Source organism: Passer domesticus, chromosome 14, assembly GCF_036417665.1.
Source record: "Passer domesticus isolate bPasDom1 chromosome 14, bPasDom1.hap1, whole genome shotgun sequence".
Classification (NCBI taxonomy): Eukaryota; Metazoa; Chordata; class Aves; order Passeriformes; family Passeridae; genus Passer; species Passer domesticus.
The window spans coordinates 14898889-14922851 of record NC_087487.1 but is presented as its reverse complement, the minus strand read 5'-3'; the positions used below and the strand labels follow the sequence as shown (position 1 = coordinate 14922851).

General features: G+C 44.1%; 2 long non-coding RNA genes across 2 annotated transcripts in view; both read right to left on the bottom strand.

The window, feature by feature from the left end:
- LOC135280839 (uncharacterized) overlaps positions 1–5538 on the bottom strand; it is a 42462-nt gene extending 36924 nt beyond the window's left edge. Inside the window, exons 1-3 of the long non-coding RNA XR_010347659.1 lie at positions 5160–5538; positions 5031–5072; positions 3535–4881 (exon numbers count right to left, since the gene is read on the bottom strand). This is a non-coding gene — a long non-coding RNA (uncharacterized LOC135280839). The remainder of the gene's footprint in view (positions 1–3534; positions 4882–5030; positions 5073–5159) is intronic.
- A 4210-nt stretch (positions 5539–9748) lies between these two features.
- LOC135280914 (uncharacterized) overlaps positions 9749–23963 on the bottom strand; it is a 63349-nt gene continuing 49134 nt past the window's right edge. The window contains exons 2-3 of the long non-coding RNA XR_010347725.1: positions 11761–11913; positions 9749–11195 (exon numbers count right to left, since the gene is read on the bottom strand). This is a non-coding gene — a long non-coding RNA (uncharacterized LOC135280914). The remainder of the gene's footprint in view (positions 11196–11760; positions 11914–23963) is intronic.

Sequence of the window (23963 nt, the reverse complement as noted above, 5' to 3'; positions counted from 1 at the left end):
ACAAAACAGTGGCCAACTACTTTGAATTGATGTGAGCCTCCCTGCCAATGAAGATACTGAAGCGACCAAACCCCTGCAGCCAGGAATTACAGCTGTTTTCCTTACCCTGGACAATTAACTCCCATTAGCTGAGCAGGAGCTCAGGGAACAGGCAGGCTGAAAGGAAAGGTTGTCCCATGATGATGGGATTGATCTGTCTCTTAGGGCATGATGTCCCACCAGCAATGCACAGAGCTCATCCCAAATTCCCTGAGTGCCAGAAAGACACAGAAAGGAAAACACCTATATTTGTATCTATCCAGATCCTCCTGAGCAGACACCAGAAGTCCTTCCAGCATCTTGATCCTGAATTCTGAACAGCCTCAGGAAACACACACAGTATCTAAGAAATCTCCCAATATCCGGCCATCCACAGGACAAGACAGAAGCATCCTGATGGAACATGCTCAAACTGGTCTTTCCAAAGTGTGCACAAGCACAGATGTTCTGACAGAAATGTGCTGCAACTGGCAAAGCTGTTTCATCTGCCTTCAGTATCACTGGATAGAGAATTACTTCCATATTATTTTCTTAGACCAAGACCTTAAGGGAGAAATAGAAGGGAAGAATAGAGGGGAGTGTAACAATCTCTCTGTTAAATCCACTTCATGTGCAAGCACATGAAGCCAGAGGAGTTTGCTGCCTCATGCTGTGAGTGTGAGTCTCAGCTTTTGGCAGTGGAACAAAACCCTGGGAGCAGTCTGGAGGCATTCATATGTTTTGTTGCTTGCTTTGGCTACTGTCGAAGCAGCCTAAGCCCTGAGTGCTCTTTGCAGAAATATGTTTGCATGGCATTTTTCTGAAAAGGGCCACAATGAAAATACCTGCCATTCAGACTCCTCTACCCCCTCCTTAAAAAAAAAAAAACACGTTATTAAAAAAGCTGATTTTCACATTTTTCAAATAACAATAGCAGCCTTATCCATAAGGAAAATCAAAACAACTGGTTAAATTATTCTTTTCTAGACTACCCTCTGCATGCCTCATTTTTTATTCATCACAGCACATATTCTCTCTTACCAGGATATAAAATATATTCAGACTTTGCTGCCTAAGGAAGGCCTGAAAGCTTTCAGAGCTTTTCCAAGGCCGTGCATTTGACATGGGAGGGAGGCAGCACACCTGAACCTGCTCTTGCAGAAGTTACTAGGCAGCAGCAGATGGCTGTGGGGCATCAACCCAACACTCACTCTGCTTCTGAAGGTAATTTAGTAGCCTGCAATGACTTCTCTGCTACCTTGGCTGGGCAGTCCCCAGTGTATTTTCAAGTTGTACTTTGACTTTTGGTGCCACACAGAGCACATTTTGTTCCAGCTCTCCAATCCAGCCTGGATTGGAAGTGGAGCTGTGATCAGCTGCCTAATTACCCTCAATAGCTGACACTGCAGCTCCCTGCTTTGTCTGGGCAATTCAGGGCTAGGAGTGGTCACCAGTTACCTGAGTTAGATCCCCTCTGGAATGAGTGCTGAGGGCAGTGGGAGCACATGGGAGAGGGAGGACTTTAATCATGAACCAAATTACAGCCTGGACCATGAGCCAGTTGCTCTGAAGAGCTGTCCCAAGAGGGGCAGAAGAAAGGAAGCAAAGCAAGAGCACATCGCTTTGGAAATTTCCATCATCACTGAGATCACTTTACTCCTGAAGTGACAGGAATTAAATTATCCTGCTGCTATTCCCCCTGTAGATCAGACAGAGCTGTTAAAATGTCCCCATGAGTCCAAACCCAGTTTCTCTCAGTCCTATTCATTGTAGCAACTCAAAGTTTGCTCCAGCTTCCACTGGCTCAAACTTTCTCCTAGTGCTGTAAAAGGTGTGAAGTATGGCATAAAGGGCTAAGGAGCTGAATTTGATTGTTCTGGGTCTTTGCTCATGGTCTGATTGAAATATGAGGCATTATCTACTTTTCCTTCACATCAGAGGAGCCTCAAACCACTAGCTCTGAAATGAACCCCTTTGAGGCTCTCTGATAATGCAGTTCAGCAAGTATTTCACAATCAAAATGAGTCTTGGTATTTCTGAAAGATGCCAGAATCATGCCAGCACATCTGCTTAGGCTGGATGACTGACTCATTTGGCCAAGTCCTGTTGCCTCTGTTTCCCTTTCCTAATAAAATAAGGATAAAAATTAAACCCTCAGTTGACTGAAGTTCTCATCCCAGTTCCAAACATTTTTTCCTTCATTTTTTTAATGATCTTTAAGAAAGGAGAATGCTTGGGTTTTTTTCACTGCTGTCATTCTCATCTGTTGTTCATCACAAAACAGATTGAGGGATTTTATTGATACTGATATATGTCTGATCTTTACACATCAGAAACCAAGGCAGAAAAGCATTTTGGAATGTGAAAAACACAGGAAATATAAGGAGGGAATGGAATTGAATAGAAAAGGGAAAATTCTACATTAAATACAGTTTACTAAGAAAAATACTGAGAGAACTCATCCTAAGCTTGAGATAACAATATGTATTAAATAAAATAAAGTGGCCTCTGCAAGTGGAATACAATGAGGAACACTCTAGGATCTTTCCTAAGGTATCAGCTATTTAGGAAAAGGACTAGAAGATATCACTCAATGAAACAGGTAGGAGAATATATTAAAGGAACATATAAAAGAGCTTTAATTTAATTAGATCATGGTCTGATGATGGACACTGACCCTTCATCTGCATGGTGCCTTGGTTTTAGCTCTCTCTGGAAGGCAGAGAGTAGGGAAAATGGATTGGGTAGGTTATCTTCAAGGCACAGAACAGAGAGAGCAATGTCATCTGTAAAAAAATCACAAGTGCAACAACCGCAAGACTGTCTTTGTTTCTCCAAATCTGTTGAAGCTGTGGTGTGTTTTACACATTAACCTCTCCATCCCATGGGCAGCACAGGGCCAGATGATGCTGAGGTGATAGGTCACTGAGGCAATAAAGCTATGCCTTATTAATGTCTGTGCTCCTAAAAAATGCACCCCCAAATTCCTTCCAGATATTCCACCGCGTGATGGAAGTTTTATTTGTGGGTTAAACCATAGAGCAAACTGCAACCCTCCCGCCCTCTTAAATCATGCAGCCTCCTTGGAATGACTAAAATTCCCTCTGAGTTGCATTACCCAGAGTTTGTAAATGTCTGGAAGGCATAAACCACTAATGCATGTAATTTTTCTTTTCTCTCCCGCCATTTCTCCAGCTTTCCCACACGGATCGCTGCTTTTTCCCAACCACTTCAAGAAGGGGATTGATTTCTGTCTCAAACCCCGTGCACTATCTCTCCTGATCCAGGGAGTCAGATTTCACTGAGATTCAAAACATACTTCCTCGCTGAACAAATTGGACATTCCTTTTTGCCCTGCCAGGGGCTGCCTGCTCCAAACCAGGTGTGACTTGGAGTGGGCACCCCCAGGGTTTCCTTCAGGGAGGGTTGGAAAGCCTTGAAGAGAAGTTATTGATTGACTACAGCCAAGAGCAAATACCTCGATGCACGTGCAGTGCACAGCACTGGATCTCCTACCCTGTTTCTTTGGATCCTCTCCTTGGATGAGGTGTTCCCGTGCAAAGCTGGCTCTGCCTCCTCCCACAGCCCTCTGCAGGCTTCCTTCTGCCCAGCACTGAAGGTTTCCTCCTGCAGAAGACACACAACAAACCTGTTCAGCAGTTCCACTCTGCTCCCCATCACTTCTGCCAGGTTCACTTTGCATAATGTCTAGCACTGGTTCCCAAGGATATTTTTCACATACAAGGATCTTCTATCCCCTCTGAATACTCTCAAGTTATTACCATATTCAGAAGGCACTTATTTCTGTACTCTTCTTTCAAAGTAAGGCACTCAACAGCCTCAAACACCAAAGCCAAGGTGATCTGGGCCACTTCACCTTTAATTTTGCGTCTCTCCAGCTCACTGAGATGACATGCTCTGTATCAAAAATGTGTTGCTTGGGTTTGAGCACTTGGATTAATTTTTATGCATAAGCTTTACCTGGATCTCTCTCAAAAATAATTTTACAGTCATCTTGTGGGGGAGCTTAGCATGAGTTCAGGCATTGCTTCTCATCCTTTCTTAATGCAAACTCTGTTACAATTTCAGACCTGTGTGCACCCAAGGCCTTCTGTCTTAGTCACCAAATCCCTGCTCCATGCAAGAGTTATCCACAACCACCACACTAAAATCACTCTCACCTCTGAAGAGCACGGCTAAGAATTCTGGCATAAAATACCTCTGGTAAAAAGCAAAGGGAGAAAGAAAGTCCCTCTCCTCTCAGTTTTATACTCAGAGGGATGGCTATAATAAAGTGATAATTTTTTTTTTATAAATCTGTGTGACACTTTAGCTGTCTCCGCTACTTATCTTTGAAATTTAAAACTCCACTTTATATCCTATTCCAGGCTTAACCTCCAGAAACCTTTATAACAAGAAATTTACTTTTCTTGACTTCTTGTGGTGTTTACACCTCTGCAAGGTGATGACTATTAAGTTGGCAGCATCTCCAAAAGTCAAAAACAGACAAATCACTTAACATACACAGACAGGCTGAATTCAGATAAGGATATGAAAATCAACTTGCTTTTCAAAACACATTGGCAAGTCAAAACTTCTTCCATTTATGACACTAATTCAGAACAACAGGGAGGTTCAGATAGCTTCTGGTTGAGACAGAAATACAAAATTTTGGCAGTGTTTTCCAAAAAAGACAAAGATGATACTAAAGATGGGTGAGGGAGGAAAGTAAATGAAACCCAAGATTTCTGATGCTGAAGTAGTTTGATATAAATGTAGCTCAGTGAATCTTGCAGGAGGCTGTTTTCAGCATGTGTTCCTTTTCTCCTGAACCTTTTTCCCCATCTTCTCAAGGTCAGTGATCTGTAACCACACATTATAATGTTAGCTTTGAACCTCAAAACCCCAGCTTTAAGATTTTAGTTCTTGTTTACTTCAAAGGCAGGAACTATGCACATCACTGCAGCTCCTGCCTTGGATCTCACAAGTCTCCACCACCAGCTGACAAATACCTGTGTGCCAATGAGCTCCTGTGTCTGTTGTATCTGGGAATCCTGTAGGGGATAAATAGACACCAAAGTGGCACAACTAGTTCTGCATGAAATCAGTGAATAAGCCTGATTTGGTGTATGCTAACAAACCTCTTCTCTGTTCATTTCCTCCTCCTTTCTTCTGTTAAGAGGATTCGTCTCTCTTTGGGCTCTTTTTAAAAAAATTCTCCTTACTTTTTAAACAAGCGAGGATACTTTTCAACCCTGTGTATTTCTTTGAACCTCTGATCATTGCAGTTAATCACTTAATTGAGGGTTGGTTGGAGATACCAGGCATTCCAAATGAGCTTTTCCATGCACCAGGCAATCAAACCCTGCCAGGTTTCCCAACTGTGCCCAGCTGGGTGGAGCAAACTCCGGTGGGTTTGGCAAGTCAGCTGCTCCCACCACCCACACCTGCACACCCCTATTGGTGCCTTATTCCTTCTTTCTTCTCCCCCTCGTCCCACCCACCGTGGCAGCTGGGCCAGGAGGGGAATTTGTAGTTCAGCAGTTCAAAAGAGAGCTCGTTCATCCTGCCTGAAAGCGGTGCTGGGGCACGGCTGCCCTGTTCTGACTTGCCTGCAGTGAGCGAGATGCTCCAGCTCTGAGCTGCCATGTGGGATCCTCCTGCTGTCACACCAGGCAGTGCCTGGCATTCCAGGGATTCAGCTGCCTCCTCAGCCTGCAGATGAGCAGAATCCTCTGCTGACATCTGAAGGAACTGCGTGCTGCCAGGCAGATGGGAGCCAAGGCATCAAAAGTCCACCCTCTCAGCTTTTCCAAAGCAACGCAATAATACCACGCAGGCTCCATGGCTACATAAAGCTCCAGTGAATGTGGGATAAGAAACAAAATAAAAGCAAAGGCCTTCAGCTTTAAAAGCACCTCAAACAATGTAAGGACTTATTTTTCCTGTTGTATTATTTTTATGACTGTTTTTATTCTCCTTACAAAATGCTCAGCATTCAAGCAATATTAAAAGCACCTGAACATTAAACATTCAAAAGGACACAGCCAGCACTCGAAAGTTTTTCCTTCTCTTTTATCTACACCTATGGAAAAAAAAAAAAAAAAGGCAGAATGAAAACACAAGTTAATATTCCTAGAAAACCTTTAAAAAAAAAAAAAAAGCGTTTCTGCCTCTAGACTCCCAGCTGCCTTTCAACACAGCTACAGAAATGTACTCCCTGAAGTCCTGCTGACACTATTTGTTCATTATGGTGCACAGGCATTGCCTGACCTGATAAAGTTGGGTTTCTTCCCCTCCTAGTGGGGCAGTGCTCATTTCTGGATGCAAACAGAGTTTTACAAGAGAAGCATAGCAAAGATAGAAAAAAAAAATTGAATGGTATATGCCTTCCTACAGAGCATGGGAAATAAACAGGATATTTAAGTGGAAAGTCATTCTTTCCTTCTATTTCCTTGCAAATCATCTCTATCTGCTGCAAACTCAGCATTTCAGCTGGCAAACAGGCAAAAACCTGCCCAAGAAAATGTGATGCCCTGGTGCCAAAGTCACTTGGGCCATTTTCCCCAAGAGGTTCAGGCATTCATCTAAGGTCAGATATGTCCTGTGTGAAACAAATAGAGGAAAGTTGGAGTCTCACCTACTTCTACCTCACCAACCATGGTTTGGAAACAAATATAATTAAAACTAAGGGAAGAAGCTAATTCAACTTTATTGTTAAGTGTAATGGTGTTTGTTTAGTGCTCAGCATTGCTGCTCCCTCCAAAGGACACTCTCCCTCCATCTTCACAAGCCCATGGGATAAACAGAGGCCCAGGGATGGTGACAAATCAGACTGAATCGAGCTTGTGTTTATTATGTCCTCATTTTACCCCCTGCCTTATCTGTAATTAAAATCTGTAAAATGTTTTGAACTTTCCTTTTCTCTTATCTCAGCCATGGCGCAGCCCCTGGATGTGATGAGTTGAAGGAACCTCTTGGAGGGATTTGGGCTGGCAAAAGGGAGGGATCTCTACCTGCTTATCATTTTTGTTTGGCAGGATTAAAAATGATTGTAGCCAAGCACTGCTTGCAATCTTTCATATTAATGTGGTTTATTTTGGTCAGCAGGGTGAGTCTGTTTGGTTGTGGTTCAGATCAAGCTGTGATTTTCCAAAGTGACTGACCAAGTTTCTCTCAGCAGTTTGCTTCTGCAATGATAAGTACATGCCTGTGTAACCCGAGAAACTTCAGGGAGGTATGAGGAGGGCTTTATGACCCAAACCAATCTGAGCAGTGCTGCTCTTGGCAGTGTCAAAACACGACCCACGTGGCTGGTTTGATTCTTTGGTATGTCCACAAATTCCCTTCCGTGGGGACTATAAAGCACAAACCAACATTTTAATTTGTGATAAACAGTTGCACAAAGTAATTTACTGTGAAAAGATCCAAAGTAACTCAGCACCAGCCTTATTCTGATTTTTTTTTCTTTTATTTCTACTATCTGTAATTACAGACACGAAATCCAGGTAATAAGTGGGTTATATTTTCTGCTAAGAAAATGATGTCTATAATTACAGGCACATGTTCAGCTGAGATACTGTGGTATCCAGTGCTTCCACAAAGATGATAATTGTCAACCTTTGCACTGTAATTAAGTCTAAATGGGAATCCTAATCATTTTCCAAATGAGCAAACAGTAAGCCTATCTTGATTGGCTGTGTTGTGGCAATGAATGAAACTGATTTACTCTATGAGTTAATTAAGTTTTATGAAATCCCATGCCCCCCTCTCCTCAAAACCCACGTTGTCAGCAAATATTTGAGCTAATTAGTTCTGTATTGTTTTAGTGCTGTGTGATAGTATTACCTGCATCATCCCATTAATTATCCTTTGGTTTTCTGCAACCTTGATTTCAAATTTTCTCCCTTGGAGCAACTCCTTTGCCTTTGATTCACCTGTTCCTTGGGTTCACAGCCTTCTTTTGCCTTTGAGGCTCATGATTTCAGCAGGGCTCACGAACAAAAGGGGATGCTGTGCACGTTGGTGCTCAGCTTTCCTAACAAATGCTCTTTATGCCTCAAGCAGTGACCTAAAGGCTCGGTGTAAGTGATCACATCTCCAGGCTGGCTGTGCCCTCCCCTCCATGTGGGACACTTTTTCCTATCAAATGCCAGTGCAGGCAGCCCTGGACTCTGCTTAGCTTGGACCACACGGGGAGGGAGTGTGGATGGCTGGAGGCAGTGCATCATCCCAGTGAAATGTTATGCTACATGAGCCAGCCAGATCCAATGGAACCTGCCCTTGCCCTCTGTTCCCACATAAAACACAACATAATTGTTTTGAAAGCGTTCAAAACTTGGGTGGATGTGGCACTTGGGATATGGTTTGGAGGTGCTGGGTTAGCAGTTGGACTTGGTGACCTCAGAGGTGTTTTCCAACCATAAAGATTCTATCATTCCATATCATTACATCAGCTGCAGTTAAAGAAGCCATTTGGAGGCTCAGCTTGATTTGATACATGCCTAGCAATTAGCATGTAACTGCAGAAGAGTCAAGAAACTCTTCCACATCACATCCTCAGCCTCCCAAGAAAGCCACAGACAGATATGGGTTCAGGTAGAGGTTGGTGGGAGCTGCCACAGCTGGGGGTGGAGAAGAAGAGGAATTTTGGATCCCATCACCAGCCAATACAGCACAGGCACACTGAGGCAATACATGTACACTGATTTACTATCTGTGAAGACCAGGTTTTGTTTCCCACTATCTCTGCTCCCTTTGCTTTCTCCCCCCGGTTTTCCTAGAAGAACATATTTATTCTTCCTTTCACAAAGTACTTGAACTGCAGAATAAATGAAGAGTAAAATGTTTCCAATGCACTTGCTCAAATATAAAGATTTGTGCAATTTAGTGGAAAAAATCACAGAGCTGAAAAAATATATGTGCTTCCTGTGGCAAGAGCACCTGAAAGGCAATGAAATTCCATTACCTGAAACAAGTCCATAAACAGCATTACATAGCAGCCACTTGTCAGTGCTGGATGCTGTTTGTGGGAAGCCACTAATTGCAGCTTTCATAAAACGGTTTGACTCCCTTCCAGGCTGATGCACAGAGCATTCCAAGTGGGTGATTTAGGAGCTGGAGAAAGCCAAATGCCCCAGCCACAGGGCAAAGCTGCCACTTTCAGCCTCCCTCAGGAGAGCTCCCCAGCTGAGCAAGGTGTTGGCCACTTCCTGCCTACTGCCTTCCATCCTGTCAGTGTCTCCTCCTCCAGCAGGGCCGCCCTAAAAATCAGGGATCTGGGGGAACAGGAATGGTAGCAACCATAAGGGGCAGCCTGTGTGTCCAGCAGATTCCTGGGATTTAATATTATGGGAGAGCTAGGCAGAAAGACTAAGATTGCCATCTATTTGCCTAAACAGAGAAAATTAATGCCCCCTGAGATGTGATTCTCAAGAGTTTGTGGTCCTAGCACAGAGAATACTGGACCTACAGAGACATCCTCCTTCCTGGAAAGACAGCTGGAGGTCAGGTGGGGCACAGTGAGCATCCCAAGAAGTTTGGGATGGTTAGGCAACACCCACAGAACAAATTACTTTCCCATGGCCATACAATGAGCCTGCAGCAGAAGTTGCTTTTCCAGTCTGATGCTTTAGCAGAAGACCTTTCTTCCTGATTACTTTTCTTCTTATGTAACCTGGGCTCCCTTGGAGAACAAATGCGGGAAGTGAAATTTAAGACAAACGCATTATCTTCATTCTGAATCCAAAACACACAGGCCTCACCCCTGACCCCAGGATTGCTTCACACCTTGCCCCCTGAATCTACAGGGATGACACAATAGGACATGCTTGACTGGCAGGTGGGGAAGCTGGCATGCAGCAGTGTGATTCATCCATCCTTTCAGAGCACACACAGAAGACAATCTGCTGATGTTTGGATAGTTTGCATGTTCTTATCTCAGTGGAACTTGTTCACACAAGCAAGGTTTGATTATTATGTTATCTTAAGCCGTGCCCTATACTTGTCCTAGTAGCTGAAAACAAGTTCTTTTAGCCAAAGGCTCCAAAATTCTCACCCTTTTTAAAAAAATAAACTGATCAGTGAGTTAAAAAAAAAATTTAAAAAAGAGAGAAAGGGAAAAAATAAATAAAAATTAAGAGAAAAAAACAGAACAGTATTTTCAGTGGCTCATGAGCTGGAAAAACAACATTTTTTAATGAGGGGGAAAAAAAAAGATTAAGGCCACTCAGCAGCTGAAAAAGCAAGCACTTATTAAACCAAAATATTTAATGTTCACAGCCGTTCAATGGTTGGAAAAGCATGTTCTAATGACCATGTTTAATAATGTTTAGAGCCACCCAGGGCCTTGAAAAGCAACTTCTTGCCTAACTTTACAGAGATGCTGATCCTAATAAATAACATGCATGTTGAACCCACATGTAATGAATCAGATTCCCTGGCTCTTCTGGGGAGAAAAGGGTTAAAAACCTGAAGTAGAAGATGCCCCTTTACTTTAGGTGGAGGGGAGGGAAGGAAGCAAGTGCTGCGGAAAGAAGCTGGGATTTTTGCTATTCTTCCAGTGGGGAATACCCAGGATCCAGAGAGTCACCATATTGTCTCCATGTGAGAAATTGTAGAACAAATATAGGTTTTGTACTGCCAGGTTTGTGGTACTGCAGACACCCCCTGTGTTTTCACAAACTGGGAGCACTGGGGATTGCAACTGGGCAAAAGAGGCTAGGGACAGATTTTTATCCATGTTTCCAAGCAACCTATCACATAAAATTCTTCTTCAGTTTGATAATCTAATGGCTTGTCCTGAGGCAGAGTCCCAGGTTCATTCCAATTTCATCATATTGGCACAGAGGATATTTGCTGGGGAATGGTCCTGCTTTAACTGTTCCTTACTTAGAAACAGCCTGTACATATTGAAAATGGTCTTAATTCTGCTGCTCTGAAAAAATACTCAAGGTTTGAGTATGAGCTGAGGTGCTGTGGACCTCTGAGCCTTTCAGCAGCATGAGTGCCTTGCATTAGAAACAGTGCTGCAATTTGTTGTCAGTATTCCACACTCCTCTAATTTTCATTTGCGGAGAATGAACGCTCAGAGCCATCTCGCCTTGTTGACGGGGGTGCAGGGAGTCATTCCCATCCCTCTGGGCATCTGGAGCCTTTCCAGCAGCTCAGCATGGTACCTGCAGAGCAATTTGTCTTTGCAAATATATTTTGCCATTTAAAGCCACTAAGTGGCAGGGAAAAGCAAGCCCTGAATTACAGAAATGCACGTTGTGCTCAGCACTGGCTCACACTGAGGGTTTTAAATGCAGTGCAGAAACCCCTCCCAGAGACACCAGGCTGCTGCTGCTCAGAGCACCCTTTCACCAGCAGAAAGAGGAGGAATCAATGGGTGTTAATCAAGGTATCAGATGGGAGGGAGATCTATCAACAAACAGAAATTGGACCGGTCTGCTGGCACAGCCAAGGCTCTGTGCAGATCAAGGCGCAGCAGAGGCTCCCAGCACAGCACCAGGGTGACAATCAGCTGCAGGGGTTCAGCTCATGCCCACCCCACACCAATGACCAGCCCTGAGTTCAGCCTGTAACTGAGATGATGACAAGAATTGCTCTGAACATCTGACATCAGCTGCCTCAATGGAGCTGACATTTCTCGGGCAAAGCTGGAATGTTTAATTTCAGGTGGCACTCATTTGCAGTGTCCCAGCTGAAAGAAGGTTTCCATTAAGCACAGGACACACTCACCTGAATGCTTGCAGTGGCACAGCCTCGCCCTCCAGCCCCAGGGACACAGGTTTTTATTCAGAGAGAAAACACACAGGTTAGTTTTCCCGTGCTGAAATGCTGGCTTTGTGTTCCCAGCTAAAAGGCACGTGCAGCTTTGGTGGAAAGCCATATCTGTGAAGAGACAGCAAGCAACGTGAAGGCAGTCAATGATGGGGGCATTCCCATGGCAGGATTTGGGGTTCCAGGGGTTGGAGAAGAGGGTCACAATAAATCAGCAAGTGTGCAGCTGAGTGAAGCTTTTAGGGAGCAGCACACTGGATAATCACAGCTGGGTGTCACACAGAGCCTAAGACGTTTACCATTATTTACAAAATTTGTCTCTACATCACCCTGTCCTGCCTGGTCCCCAGGAGCCCTTCACAGCCCCCCTCAGTCCAAGGGGAACACTTTTCCCTGTGAACAAAGAGTTTAACACAAAACTAGCTGGGTCTCACTGATGCCAGGATATCACACAAAGGAGTTTTACTGCTCCACAGCTGCAGACAACAGAGACCTTCAAAAATAGGCTTCAAATCTTTCTGTTCCTTCCAGAGCAGGGCGGCAGGCGATCCCACCATGTCCACCTCCATGTCCACCATCTCACATGCCAAGGGGTGACATGTAAGAAAAGAACAGGGTTGTTCTCTCTCCTCAGTGTTCACAGATGGAGATTTCAATCATCTTCTAGGTCCTGCACCCAACTGGGTTGCTGTGTCCTTTGTGCCTCGCCCAAACTTTTGAGATGTTGCTAAAAATCCTGAGAGTTTTCAATACTGGCATCACTTAATGTAGAACATATTCATTTTTTCTGGATACTATGCAATGAAGAAATCGCCCTTTCCTCCCTCCTCTTCCCCTATAAATTATTATTCATTGGCGTTTAAATGGAAGTTAGACTGATGCTAAAAACCAGGCAGAGAGAGCTGCAAAAGGTATATGTGGGGAAGGTAATAATTGCTGTGGATCAACCCAAAAGAAGGATCCTGAAAGGCAAAAAAAGAAAAACCAGCACAAAGGACTGAAGGTAGCAGCCCAACAGGACACATCTGTTGCTGCTCCCAGCAACATTTGAGCATCCTGTAAGAAATTTGTGGTCACTTCTCATGGGATTCTTTCCCATTTTCTGCAAACATCCTGACAAAATCCTACAGCTTAGCGTCCCCAGCAGCTCCCACCACCTGCTCTCTCCAGCCTCCAGCCCTGGGCTTGTCCCAGCTCTCACAGATCCTGTGCAGATGAGAACAGGCTGCAGGAATCCTGGGGAGGAAGCACATGTCTGTCTGTACATCTAAATGAAAAATGCCCCGGATCCAGTTTCCTCCTGTTAAGACCGCACCAAACACTGGTGCTGTTCTCTCCTGAGGAGCTCTAGGGAACCACCTTAAGCCCTGTGACAGTTTTGACAACAGCTGCAGCAAGATTAATGTTCTAACTACATTAGTATCCTTAGTGGTACTAAGTGGTTTTTCATATATTTGCTCTTCCACAGTGGTACTACAGGATATTTACCCACTGGGAATGCTCCACTTTAAACAATAAAAGGACATGAGGTTGTTTTCTCCCATACCAAATTTTCACTCACGATTCACAATGAATTTATTGGGATTCATCACGATTTAAAGTAATGCAAACAAAGCAAAAGAGAAATAAAACTCCGGATCTGGGGAGTAAGGATGTTCAAGTTCAGCAGGGAATGCTCTGCTGTAAAAGGATGCCCCAGCACCCTGCAAATTTCTCCTGCTCTAGGAAATTTTATAGGGTGAGAGCTGATGAGTAAACTGTATGGAGCAAGTTGAAAATCTCATGTCAAGAGAAGCCAAACACAGTAAACTGAACTGGCACGGTTAAGGGAAATGGAAGGAAATGGAGGATAGATGGGGCTGTTGGTGTGAAAGCTGCACTTGTGCTGAGCTCCAGTGGTAATTAATAAAGGGAATGAGGGCTGTCTGTAGTGGAAGATGAATGGAAACAAGTAGGATCCATACTGTCCCAAGGAACAAGAAAATAGCCTTAGAATCTGCAAGTGTCATTACAGTGCAACAAGAACATGAGGAGTTAAATCTTCCATTCAGTTGACAGGACATTTTTTTTCTTCTCTCTGAGAAATAACCTGGTTAGACTCCTTGGAACAGCTGTTTTCTACCATCCTTGTCATCTATTTTTCAAATTACCCAGATATTAAGTGATTATTTCTTATGATTTCAGCTCGAGAGCATCTGGATTTCTTGAAAACTCCCATCACTTCAGGTTTCCCTTACACCTCCTTTATATCCTGTCTTCTTCTCTGGTCTCAAAATTAATTTTTCCCCTAATATGCTGATATTCTTGAACTCTGGCAGGGTCTCAATTCCAAGAGTACAGGCACATGCATAGAGGAAAGGGTGTTAATTACTCATCATGAATACTGACTATTTCAAAGTCTTGTCCTTCTACTTTTAGTTCCAAGGGAAAGGACTATCTGAGTCAATTGTAAAATTTATTTTGTTGTATGATCATTCCTCAAAAGTGTTAAGGAACATAAACTATGCAATCAGTGCTCAGCCAGGGAATTTCCTAAATTCCCTGAAATTAGGAAATTGCTCTCCTTCCCCTCCCATCTGCTGGATCTCTGTCCTAATGGTAAAATCCATGAGTTTGTTAACAAACCTGAGGCATATTCCAAAGGTGAGTTGCTGTCTAGGATGAAGAGCACAGCCCTGAAGAGCTCAGTGCTGGAACATTTACCAATAAGTGTGTAACCTGAAATATAACATCAAACAGGGTGGGCAGCATCAGCAAGGCTGTAAAGGCATGAATGATTATATCCATTAAAGAAATGAAACATGATCTCCCAGTTCACAGCATGATGCACTTTCCAGGTTTGTAACAACATGGCATCTTGAGACTTTAATTGCAGCAAATATATTTTGCTGGTTTTGTAACAAGATATTGCATCTTCAGTTTGCCACCTGCTGCCCACGTTACTCCATGTGCATCCTAAATCAGGAATCCCTCACTACAGCTGCACATTTCCTCTCCCCAAATCACCAAACACCTCTGTTCCCCCAGCTAAACTGACTCATTAGTTTATCACATTCTCTTCTGCAGCACAGTGATAAAAAAGGACTTGGGATTTCCCATTTGGTTTTCCAATAAAGATTCCTTGATGGAATATACCAGGGACTCAAAATGACTTTTATTTGTCTGCCTTCAGGTCATTTGTGGTGATTGCTTGGTCTCTGCAGAGGTTCCAGCTGTCAGCACCGTGCTGCTGGGATGCAGCAGCCTGGCACCCAGAGCAGCACACTGAGATGTTTGCAGTGCCTGCAGCTGTCACATCCCACCCTCATCACATCACCAAGGCTTAGCAGGACCTTATCTGGCAAGCCAGCCTTTCTCCCTGTGAGCAAACTGGGTTTTGTGGCCTGGGTTGTCACCTGCCACAGGAGGAGCAGAGGAGTTTGGGATCACACACACAAAACAGCCCCGGTGCTGGGTCCCACTGCACAGCTCCCAGAGCTGAGCTGCTGGGAACCTGACAGTTCTGAATCTGCCTGACTGAGAGCAGAATGTGGGAGTGATGTGCAGGGTCTGGGAGTGCTGCTGTCTCACTCATGCTCACACAAAATCTTCACTAGAATCAGAATCATTAGAGCTGGGAAAGACCTATAAGATCATCAAGTCCAGCACTGCCATGTCCACCACTAAAACATGCCCCTAAATACCACATCTGCACATTTTTAAATGCTTACAGGGGATGGTGACTGCCCCACTTCCCTGGGCAGCCCATTTCATTGCTTTACCACTCTTTCAGTGAAAAAATATTTCCTAACATCCAACAGAAACCTCCACTGGCAGAACTTGAGACAAAATCCTCTTGTCCTGTCACTTGCTATCTTGGAGAAGAGTCTGATCCCCACCTGGCTACATCCTGTCAGAGTATCACAGAGATGAGAAAGTCCCCCCTGAGTCTCTTTTCCTCCAGGCTGAGCCCCCCCAGCCCCTCCTTATCACATTTGTGTTGCAGACCCTTCCCCAGCCCCACTGTCCTCTGGACACTCCAGCACTTCAATGACCTTCTTCTAGTGAGGAACCCAAAACTGAGCACAGGGTTTGAGGTTTGGACACCACACCCTCAGCACACTGTGGCCTATGAAGTGACCCACCAGTGGCAGATAATCTGGGCCAAAAGCTACACCAGAGCATCCACACATCTTTCTAGGGTGGGATCTCTGTGTGGCAGGTGGGCTGGCTTCCTTGAAATGAGGTTTAGCACCTGTAGCACATCACTGTAGACAGCTCTTAATGGGAAAGCCCTCAGAGCATGGCCTGGGACCCAGGGTTGCCCTGGGCCATTGACTCATGAGCAACTAAAATGAAATATGCAGTGAGAAGGACTTTGAGAAGCATCTATTGGCCTGATTGATGTGGACTGGACCACACTGAAATTGGGAAATAAACTCAGGACTGGAGGTTTGCTGCTTTCCACAGCTATCTGACACCATTGCTGCTGAATTGGCACCACTGAGGCCAGTGAATGATGGGTTGAATTTTTGTCCCACCTGGATTTTGAACACTCAGCAGCTCCCAGGCCCTTCCTCACAACCACATCCATCAGGACTGGCGTTGATGGATTAGCCAAGGACTGACTGGACATGAACTAATGAGCACCACTGGGGTGAGGCAGACGTGCTAAAAGGGCAGCATAATGGGAGCTTTCATTCCACAGGATGCATCTGCACTGGAGCCCTTGTCCAGCCACAGCCCTGCAAACCCTCCAGCCTCTGGTCTGTCTGGGATGCAGAACCTTGCACAGCTTCTGACAGTGAGTGTAGGCAGTGTCCTTGCCCCATGTGCAGTTAAATGAACATATCAGCCTCTGTGGAGGTGTCCAAACCCACCTACTCTCCTTGGGTAATGGCAGTGAAATATCTCTGATGCTGACACCAGGACCAGGGTGGGTGGAAGCTGTGATAGTTGGATCCTGTTCTGAAAAACAGTTTAAGTGACAAGCAGGTAGCAGAGACAGTTCCCAGGACCACAGGGGAAAATGAGGCTCAAAAAGACACCCAAGAGCATCTCAAGCCTAAGAGCAGACCACCTCCAGTGTGTGGGGGTCTGTCTGGAAGGACAGGTCGCTCCCACAGCCTAAGGCAGCTGCTCCCTGAAGCTGTTCTGGGACCAAGATCCCAGTTACCATGCTCAGATTTGCTCCAGCCCTGCTTCATTCCTTCTCTGAACTGCCTTGCTGTCCTCTCTTCGAGGTCTACAGTCACGGATCAACAATCTCCACGTGCTACAGCAGAAATCTCCTTTTTCAAAAATTTCCCTGAACTAGAATTACCTAGAAACCTCAAAAACTCCCAGTTTTATCTGTGAAAGGCAACATTTTCCCTCTCCACAAGATGCTTTACAGAGTATTTTCCTTAACACCCTGGAGGCTGCAGCAACTGTTTCCCATTTGTAGCATCTTTTATTTCCCACATGACACGTGTGACCAAAACCCTGCTGTAAATACTGTGGTGCTGCATATCTTCATGAGGACACACTGACACATTTCCTTTTGAAGATAACTGGCAGCATTACTGGATGCAAAGAGCAGCTGGAAGTAAGGAAGTAAGAGGCAGATCAGATGAAGCTGTGAGTAAATACCACAGAGATTGTGTAGTGTGGGTGTGAGCTGGTAGATTCCTAGAAAAGAGCAATAAAATAACAGCCCTTGCCTTTAAACATTACTGACTTATTCATCTAGACAAAGATTTCTATTGGTAAGGAACAGCCAGGGGCAAATAAGGATATAGCCAATGCAGTTTTGATGGTTGATTTGTCATAAAGGTCCATTTCACACCCATCAGGTATTTAATTAATATAATTACCCACACAGCTTTAGGAATCCACCACAGGGTTTCTCCTCCCAGAGTTTCAAATGGGGAGAGGCACGTGACAGCACAGATCTTCCTCAGTGCAGCATCCAGCAACAAAATGGTAATTGATGTTGTATAAAAAATAGATCATCTGTCTGCTATTTTCCATCCTCCTCAGGAGGGAATCTTTTAATTGGCTGATAATGTCCCCCCTTTAGTCTGTCCTCTGAGAGGATTATATAAATCAGGCATATAAAAGGTCAGGGGATTCCCATGGGAGGATCCATAAAGAACAGAAAGTTTGTGTTGCTACTGTCTCCCCCCAAGATTCACAGAGCTCCAACTCAGCCCCTCATGTGGCCAAAAAGCTCCTGTTGAGCAAAAATGAATTAATGTCTTCCACTAATGAACATTTGCTTCTGTCTCAGTAGGAAAATCCCAGTGAGTGGCACCAGTGGCAGCCAGTTCCAGTTCCCAGTGGGTTAATGACAGAACCCACAAGTCAGATCAGTTTGTGGGTTTTGCCATCAAAAGGGAAATTTAAAAAAAAAAGAAAGAAAAAACATAAAGAGCATCTATTTGCCTTCATTTGCCACATTGATGAAGTTGCTTCCAATACTTGCAATTATTCTCTTCTTGAGAAAGGAATTAATTAGCATCATAATGTATCTTCAAAGTTCCAAGAAGAATAAAGGAATCTGGCACAAAGCAGGATTCCTGGCATGGAAATCAGCCCCTCATCTAAGCAGCAGGGGTGATTGTACAGGCATATTAGTGTGAAATGGGGATGCACTTCTATTTGCTGCTGGAAAAATTTTGATGAATAAATCAAAATCTTTATCATGTCTGAATGCACTAATAAGGGTTCTGGTGTTGGAGGAGGATCAGCAACTGCTGTGTGATAAGGACTTGATTCAGCTCCTTGGAAAGCTACAGAAATGTTGTCCCAGAGTTCAGGGGGACAGAGAAGAGGCAGAGAGAAACATGCTTCAGAAAATGCTGCCTTCTCCCAAGGACTAATTCAGCAGCCTTCAGGCAAAACATACAACTCCCTTCTGAGCCACCCAAGCAAAACTTGTTCTAAGTTGGGCAAAAAACATTTATAACCTCAGACAATTTCAGCTCCTAGCATGGCTGTTAAAATATGATGTTCTTTATGCCCTATTTATCGAGGCATTTTGATAACATATCTGGAGACAGTGTGTAGACACATTAAAAAAAGGCATCCCTGTGTCAGACAGCACAGGCCACAGAAATGAAAGATGATGTAACAACAGATGAAGGCACTTCATCACAGATCTGCTGCTTGCAAAATTCAGAAGAGTAATAAGGTGGTGGGCAGCAAGACTCACAAGCTGCCACACATCCAGATGCCACTGTAGGAACAGGAGTTCACTGTAAATCATGGCAGGAGATGGCTCAGAGGTGGTGCTGAAGGACAAATAGCCATTGCTTCATGGGCCACTGACACCCAGGCAAGCCATGGCCCTGGTGGGCTCTGTTACTCAAAAAATGATGGACCAGATAATGAAAGCATCAAATGTAATCCTGACAGTCCTACCTGACCTGAATGGAAAATTCTGAAATAAAGACATTGGCAAGAAAGAATGATTTTACGTGTTCTTGAAAAATAGTGACTGGCATCTGTCAGTGCATCTTACATTCTTCATTGAAGGTTTTTATAAGCTGGAGTGTAAATAATTCTAATCTCACCCGTAACAGAAGGGGGGGTGGAAACAAAAGAGGTGAAGGTGAAATGCAATTATGTTCTGCAGGGAGGATGAGCAGGCAGGTGCAAGCAGCTCCTGAGCAACCAGAGCCATTCGAGATGGCTGCACTTGTTATCTCCAATCTGTTTACAGAGGAGTAATTGAAAGTAGAGATGTCTGCCAGGCCAAGTGTAACAGTTTGTTCATGCTTTTCTGCCCTTTCAGTGTAGCTGAAACGATGGCAGGAGTGATAAAGGACGAGGATCCAGGAGGTGTGAAACCTATCTGATTGGCACCCGAGAGGCTGTGATGTGTGTCAAGTTCACCTCCACAGCGATGTTGTTTTTACAGCTTGTGACTCATTTGGGTTTGTGCAACTGCCACAAAGCTGTTTCTGGCCACTGGGACATGCATTTGACCAGAGCAGGACTGAGGATAGATTTTGTGCAGGTCAACGTGTCTGTGTTTTAAAAAGAGAGCCCTGGGAGCAGAGCCCCAGAGCTGCTGGTGCAGGACATGCCCAGGAAAAGGGGCCAACTCCATTTTCCCATTTCATTTACTCCATTTTACAGTTTCCCTACTCTTTTCTTAGTGCTGTGAGAGGAAAGCTCTATATTAGGCACTTTCAAACTTAAAATTGGTGATGAGTGAGACATGCAAGTTGCTTTTATTTCCCCTCTTTCAAACCAAGAGCTGTGCACTGGGCAAATTTTCTAGAGTGTGCTGCAGATTCCCAGAGTGAGAGCTGTGGCAAACATTCCTGCAAAAAAATGTGTGCTGACACAACAGATTTGATACTGATACATGTAAAAATGTGTGAGAAGAATATTTCTGGGATATGATTTTTTTCTAAAATGCTGAAACTTTACTACTTGGACGATTCCTTGGAGCCAGTGAAAATAAAGTCTCAAAAGGAGAGTGTAAGGAAGCAGGCTGTGCTTAAGCCCAGCTCAATCAACATGCAGCTCTATCAACACTTCTCACTGCAGTCAGGAAAATATATTTCCTATTCCTATTGTGTTTCCCTCCACACCATGTGCACAAATTGCTCACAGCATAACCTACCCTGGAGAAGCAACAGGCAAAACCCAAAATATTCAGTATTCTCCTGTTTGATGCTAGTCAAGGATGAAAAATGTGAGGAAATGACTAGAAAAGCTGGAAACAAGAGCATCACAGGGTAGTGGCATCAACAGCCAAGCAGAAAAATAAAATCAGCACCTGTCACCTGATGGAAGGTGCCAGCCATAAGGGAAGAAGTGAATATTTGGAAAGGGGTGACACAGGAAGGGTAAAACTACTGCTCTGGCTGCAGACTGCTAACAAACACACTGCCAGGTGTTTGTTCAGTGCCATGATTACTGGGGAGCATCACTCAAAGGAAAAACTAGAAAGTAGCACTGAATCCTGGAAGACAAAGAAATTTAGACTATTCCACATCCTTACCAGACTTAGAAGAACAAAGTCAGGCACAGGAAACGTCAATCTTCTTTGCAGTGTTTAACCCATGGCTAAAAGGGCATTTATAAGGTTATTTATTACATAGAAGAAGAATAAAATCTGTCACAAAGGAAAAGGAGAAGAGCTCACAGTGGCCCTGCCTGAGCCTAAAGAAACAAATCCAACAGCACCTGAGAAAAGGAGGTGAAGTTTAGACTAAGCTCCAAGTATCTCTTTCCTTTTGGGATGGTCTTGTCATATTTGATTCTGGGCTGTGTTTAATAGAAAGCACCTTAAAAGTGAGAAAACACCATCCTATGTCTCAGATCTTCCAAGTAAAGTTTCTTAAACTTGCTTGAATGATTCAGACATTCCCAGCATGCACACATGTGTAACAAAACCCACCAGCCATGCTACCCCCAAATCCCATTTACTCCTTTTCATGCTCTGCTGTCCTTGAGCTCCAGCTGGCAGCAGCAGTGGCCACAGCAGCCCCAGAGTGTCCCCCTGCCTCAGCAGCTCTGGGGAAAGGCTTGGGGGAAATCTCAGTAGGAAGCCTGCACAGCAAAGATTTTTTTCCACCCCTTTTTGAAGGCACAATGTGACTGACGAATTTAGATAAGGCTCCAAATGCAACTGTCCCTTGGGCTGAGTACTTGCAGCCAGAGCCTGTTTTACAGACCAAGGCTGAAGATTCCCCCTGTCACAGATAGGAACTGGATTAGGCTTTGCACATAAAATGTCTCCCCTCTCCTTTCCATGACTAAGAAGCAGTTCCAGCTAGAGGGTTTTATTCTCTGCTGACACAGATGCTTGTTACTGCACTGCATTGCCCCACAGTCAGAGAGAGGAAAGTGAAGAGAACCCCTGGCGTTTTTAACCAATTTAAATAAAAACCAGCATGGATGAATGTGACTCCTTGTGTCCCATTAAACAAACAATACAAAACACTGCCAAACCTACCAGAGGCTTGAATCTAGGGCTGAGATTTGTGGCTAGCCAGAACCCAAATCCAAACCCAGACCTGGCTTCCACCCAAGCGAGTCTGAATTTCACATCTAGTTTTCCTAACTCTGTTGCTTATGCAAAGCCTGAAATAGTCAACATCTTCACAGTAAGCTTGGTTTCCTTCTTGCTCTGAGGGCCAAGGAATGGCAGAGCAGAGCACAGAGGGTTGTTTGTCTTTTGCAACCTGTCTTCATCTCCGTAGATCAATTTGACAAATTAAATTCAGGGCGTGAACGGCCCCGCTGCCCAACGGCTCCGGGATCGATCCGGCGCTGCCTGTGCCCCTCACAATATTTATGCCAAACAGCGTTAAAAATAAATAATTAAATGCTGCTTCTTCAATATACTCTGACATTCAGCAGAAAGAGAAATGAAGGCGAGGTGGGGAGGGGGAGGAGAAGGGGAAGCAGCCAGTTCCCAGAATGAAGAGCACAAGGCTCGTGTGTCAGATGATTTTCTCTGGAGCAGTGGGCAGGAGGATGCTGCAGTGGGGAAAATACTCAGCTTTCCTCCCTAGCAGGCAGATCTGCATAATTGCAATTTGGGAGGGCAGTGTTGGTCCCCTACATGCTTTGCTGAGACAAAATTCGCTCAGAGGTTAAATTATTTAGAAATGAAGGGAAGAAAATCAGATTCAAAGTTACCTGCTGGAGGGGATTTTGGTAGAGAGGAGTTGATCAGTAGGGAAATAAGCATAAATAAATAACACACCCAAATTTTTTCTCAGGGTCTGGTTGCTAATCTCACGTTGCATGGATTACATGGATAATCTGAGCAGTCAGATCCCAGCTGAGTGTTACAAGGCTGCTCTCCACAGGGATTTTGAAGCTTAGCCCTGCAATAGCCACACATGCACTCCCAAGAGCTGGAATTGGCATGAAACCCAGAGCGGGTGGGCAAAGACCTGGGTAAGAACCCAGAAACCAAACCTACTGCTCACAAAACAGACACGAAATAAATCTTTGCCGGATTTGCTCTAAGGTTGTAGCTCTGAGCCAATATTCCCAATATTCACCAGGATATCCAGCAGAACAGGGAAATACTGCTGTATTTCTCATTTACCCACCCACAACTCATCAGCTGATTTTACCAGGGAAAGGAAACATCAAAGCAGCTCCTTGCCCAGCCCAGGCAAGGGCTGAACACATCCCCTCATAAGCTGGGTGGCACTGTTATCTGTGTTTTCCCTCCTGCCCTCCATTTGCTGTCTGAAATATTCCAATTCACTCCAATCTTTCAACCACTTCCCCTTTGTTCACCTCTCTTTTGTGTTTCCTTTTCTGCAAATACTCCAGCAAATGAGGTCCCTGGAAGGAACAAAGGCGTTTAAGGATAATGTTACTATCCTGCAGGAAAATGGCTTTCAAATTTATCATCATAAATTGAGCTACAAAATATTGTATAGACTTGACTTATTTTTCTTTTTTTTCCCATCCAAAACATTTCACAAATTTGGGCTGATTAATGTGCAATTACTTTGTCAGAAAAATGGGGAGTAGTGGTGGAGAATAAAAATGTTTGTTTTTAGCATTTAGAGAATAAAACACTGGCTTTCAGCTGCATTAGGGTTTTTCTGCAGTTTTATACAGCAGATCTTTTAAAGCCTCTGAAATTAAAAAGAAATCAATTTTGGTTTAAAAAAATCTCTTTTTTCATCTGACTTCCATTTTTCTTAAATAATGCAAAAATTATTTCCAGTTGAAAGGAGTTCTTCCTATTCTCATAACAGTTATATATCATTAATGCTTTGTAAGAGCTACATTTAGCCAATGAGCTAATACAAATAAACCATGTGATTGGCAAAGACAACTCTAATTAGAAGGACTTCCAACAAATTGACCACAGATGAGATAAAGGGCAGGATAAGTAAAAGTGCTATATAAATTACTTGCCATGAATTATCTACCAGCTCAAGACAACTGACAGTAATAGACCTGGGCAGCACATTGTGTCACCTTTCATTTCAGATCCCAATTTTTCCAGTGAAATCAGGAGCAAAAATCCTGCTCTGCTCACTAGGGAAGCACACAAGACATAAATTATAGCAGGGTAATTTTTTTTGTGTCAGTGATGGTTCTTTGTGGCAATTGCACTCCCCTTGCCTCGGACCCAGAATTCTGAACTCTTGAGGATTGTGGTGTGGTTCCTAATGGAGCCAAATTCAGGTTCTGGGCAGGAGGGA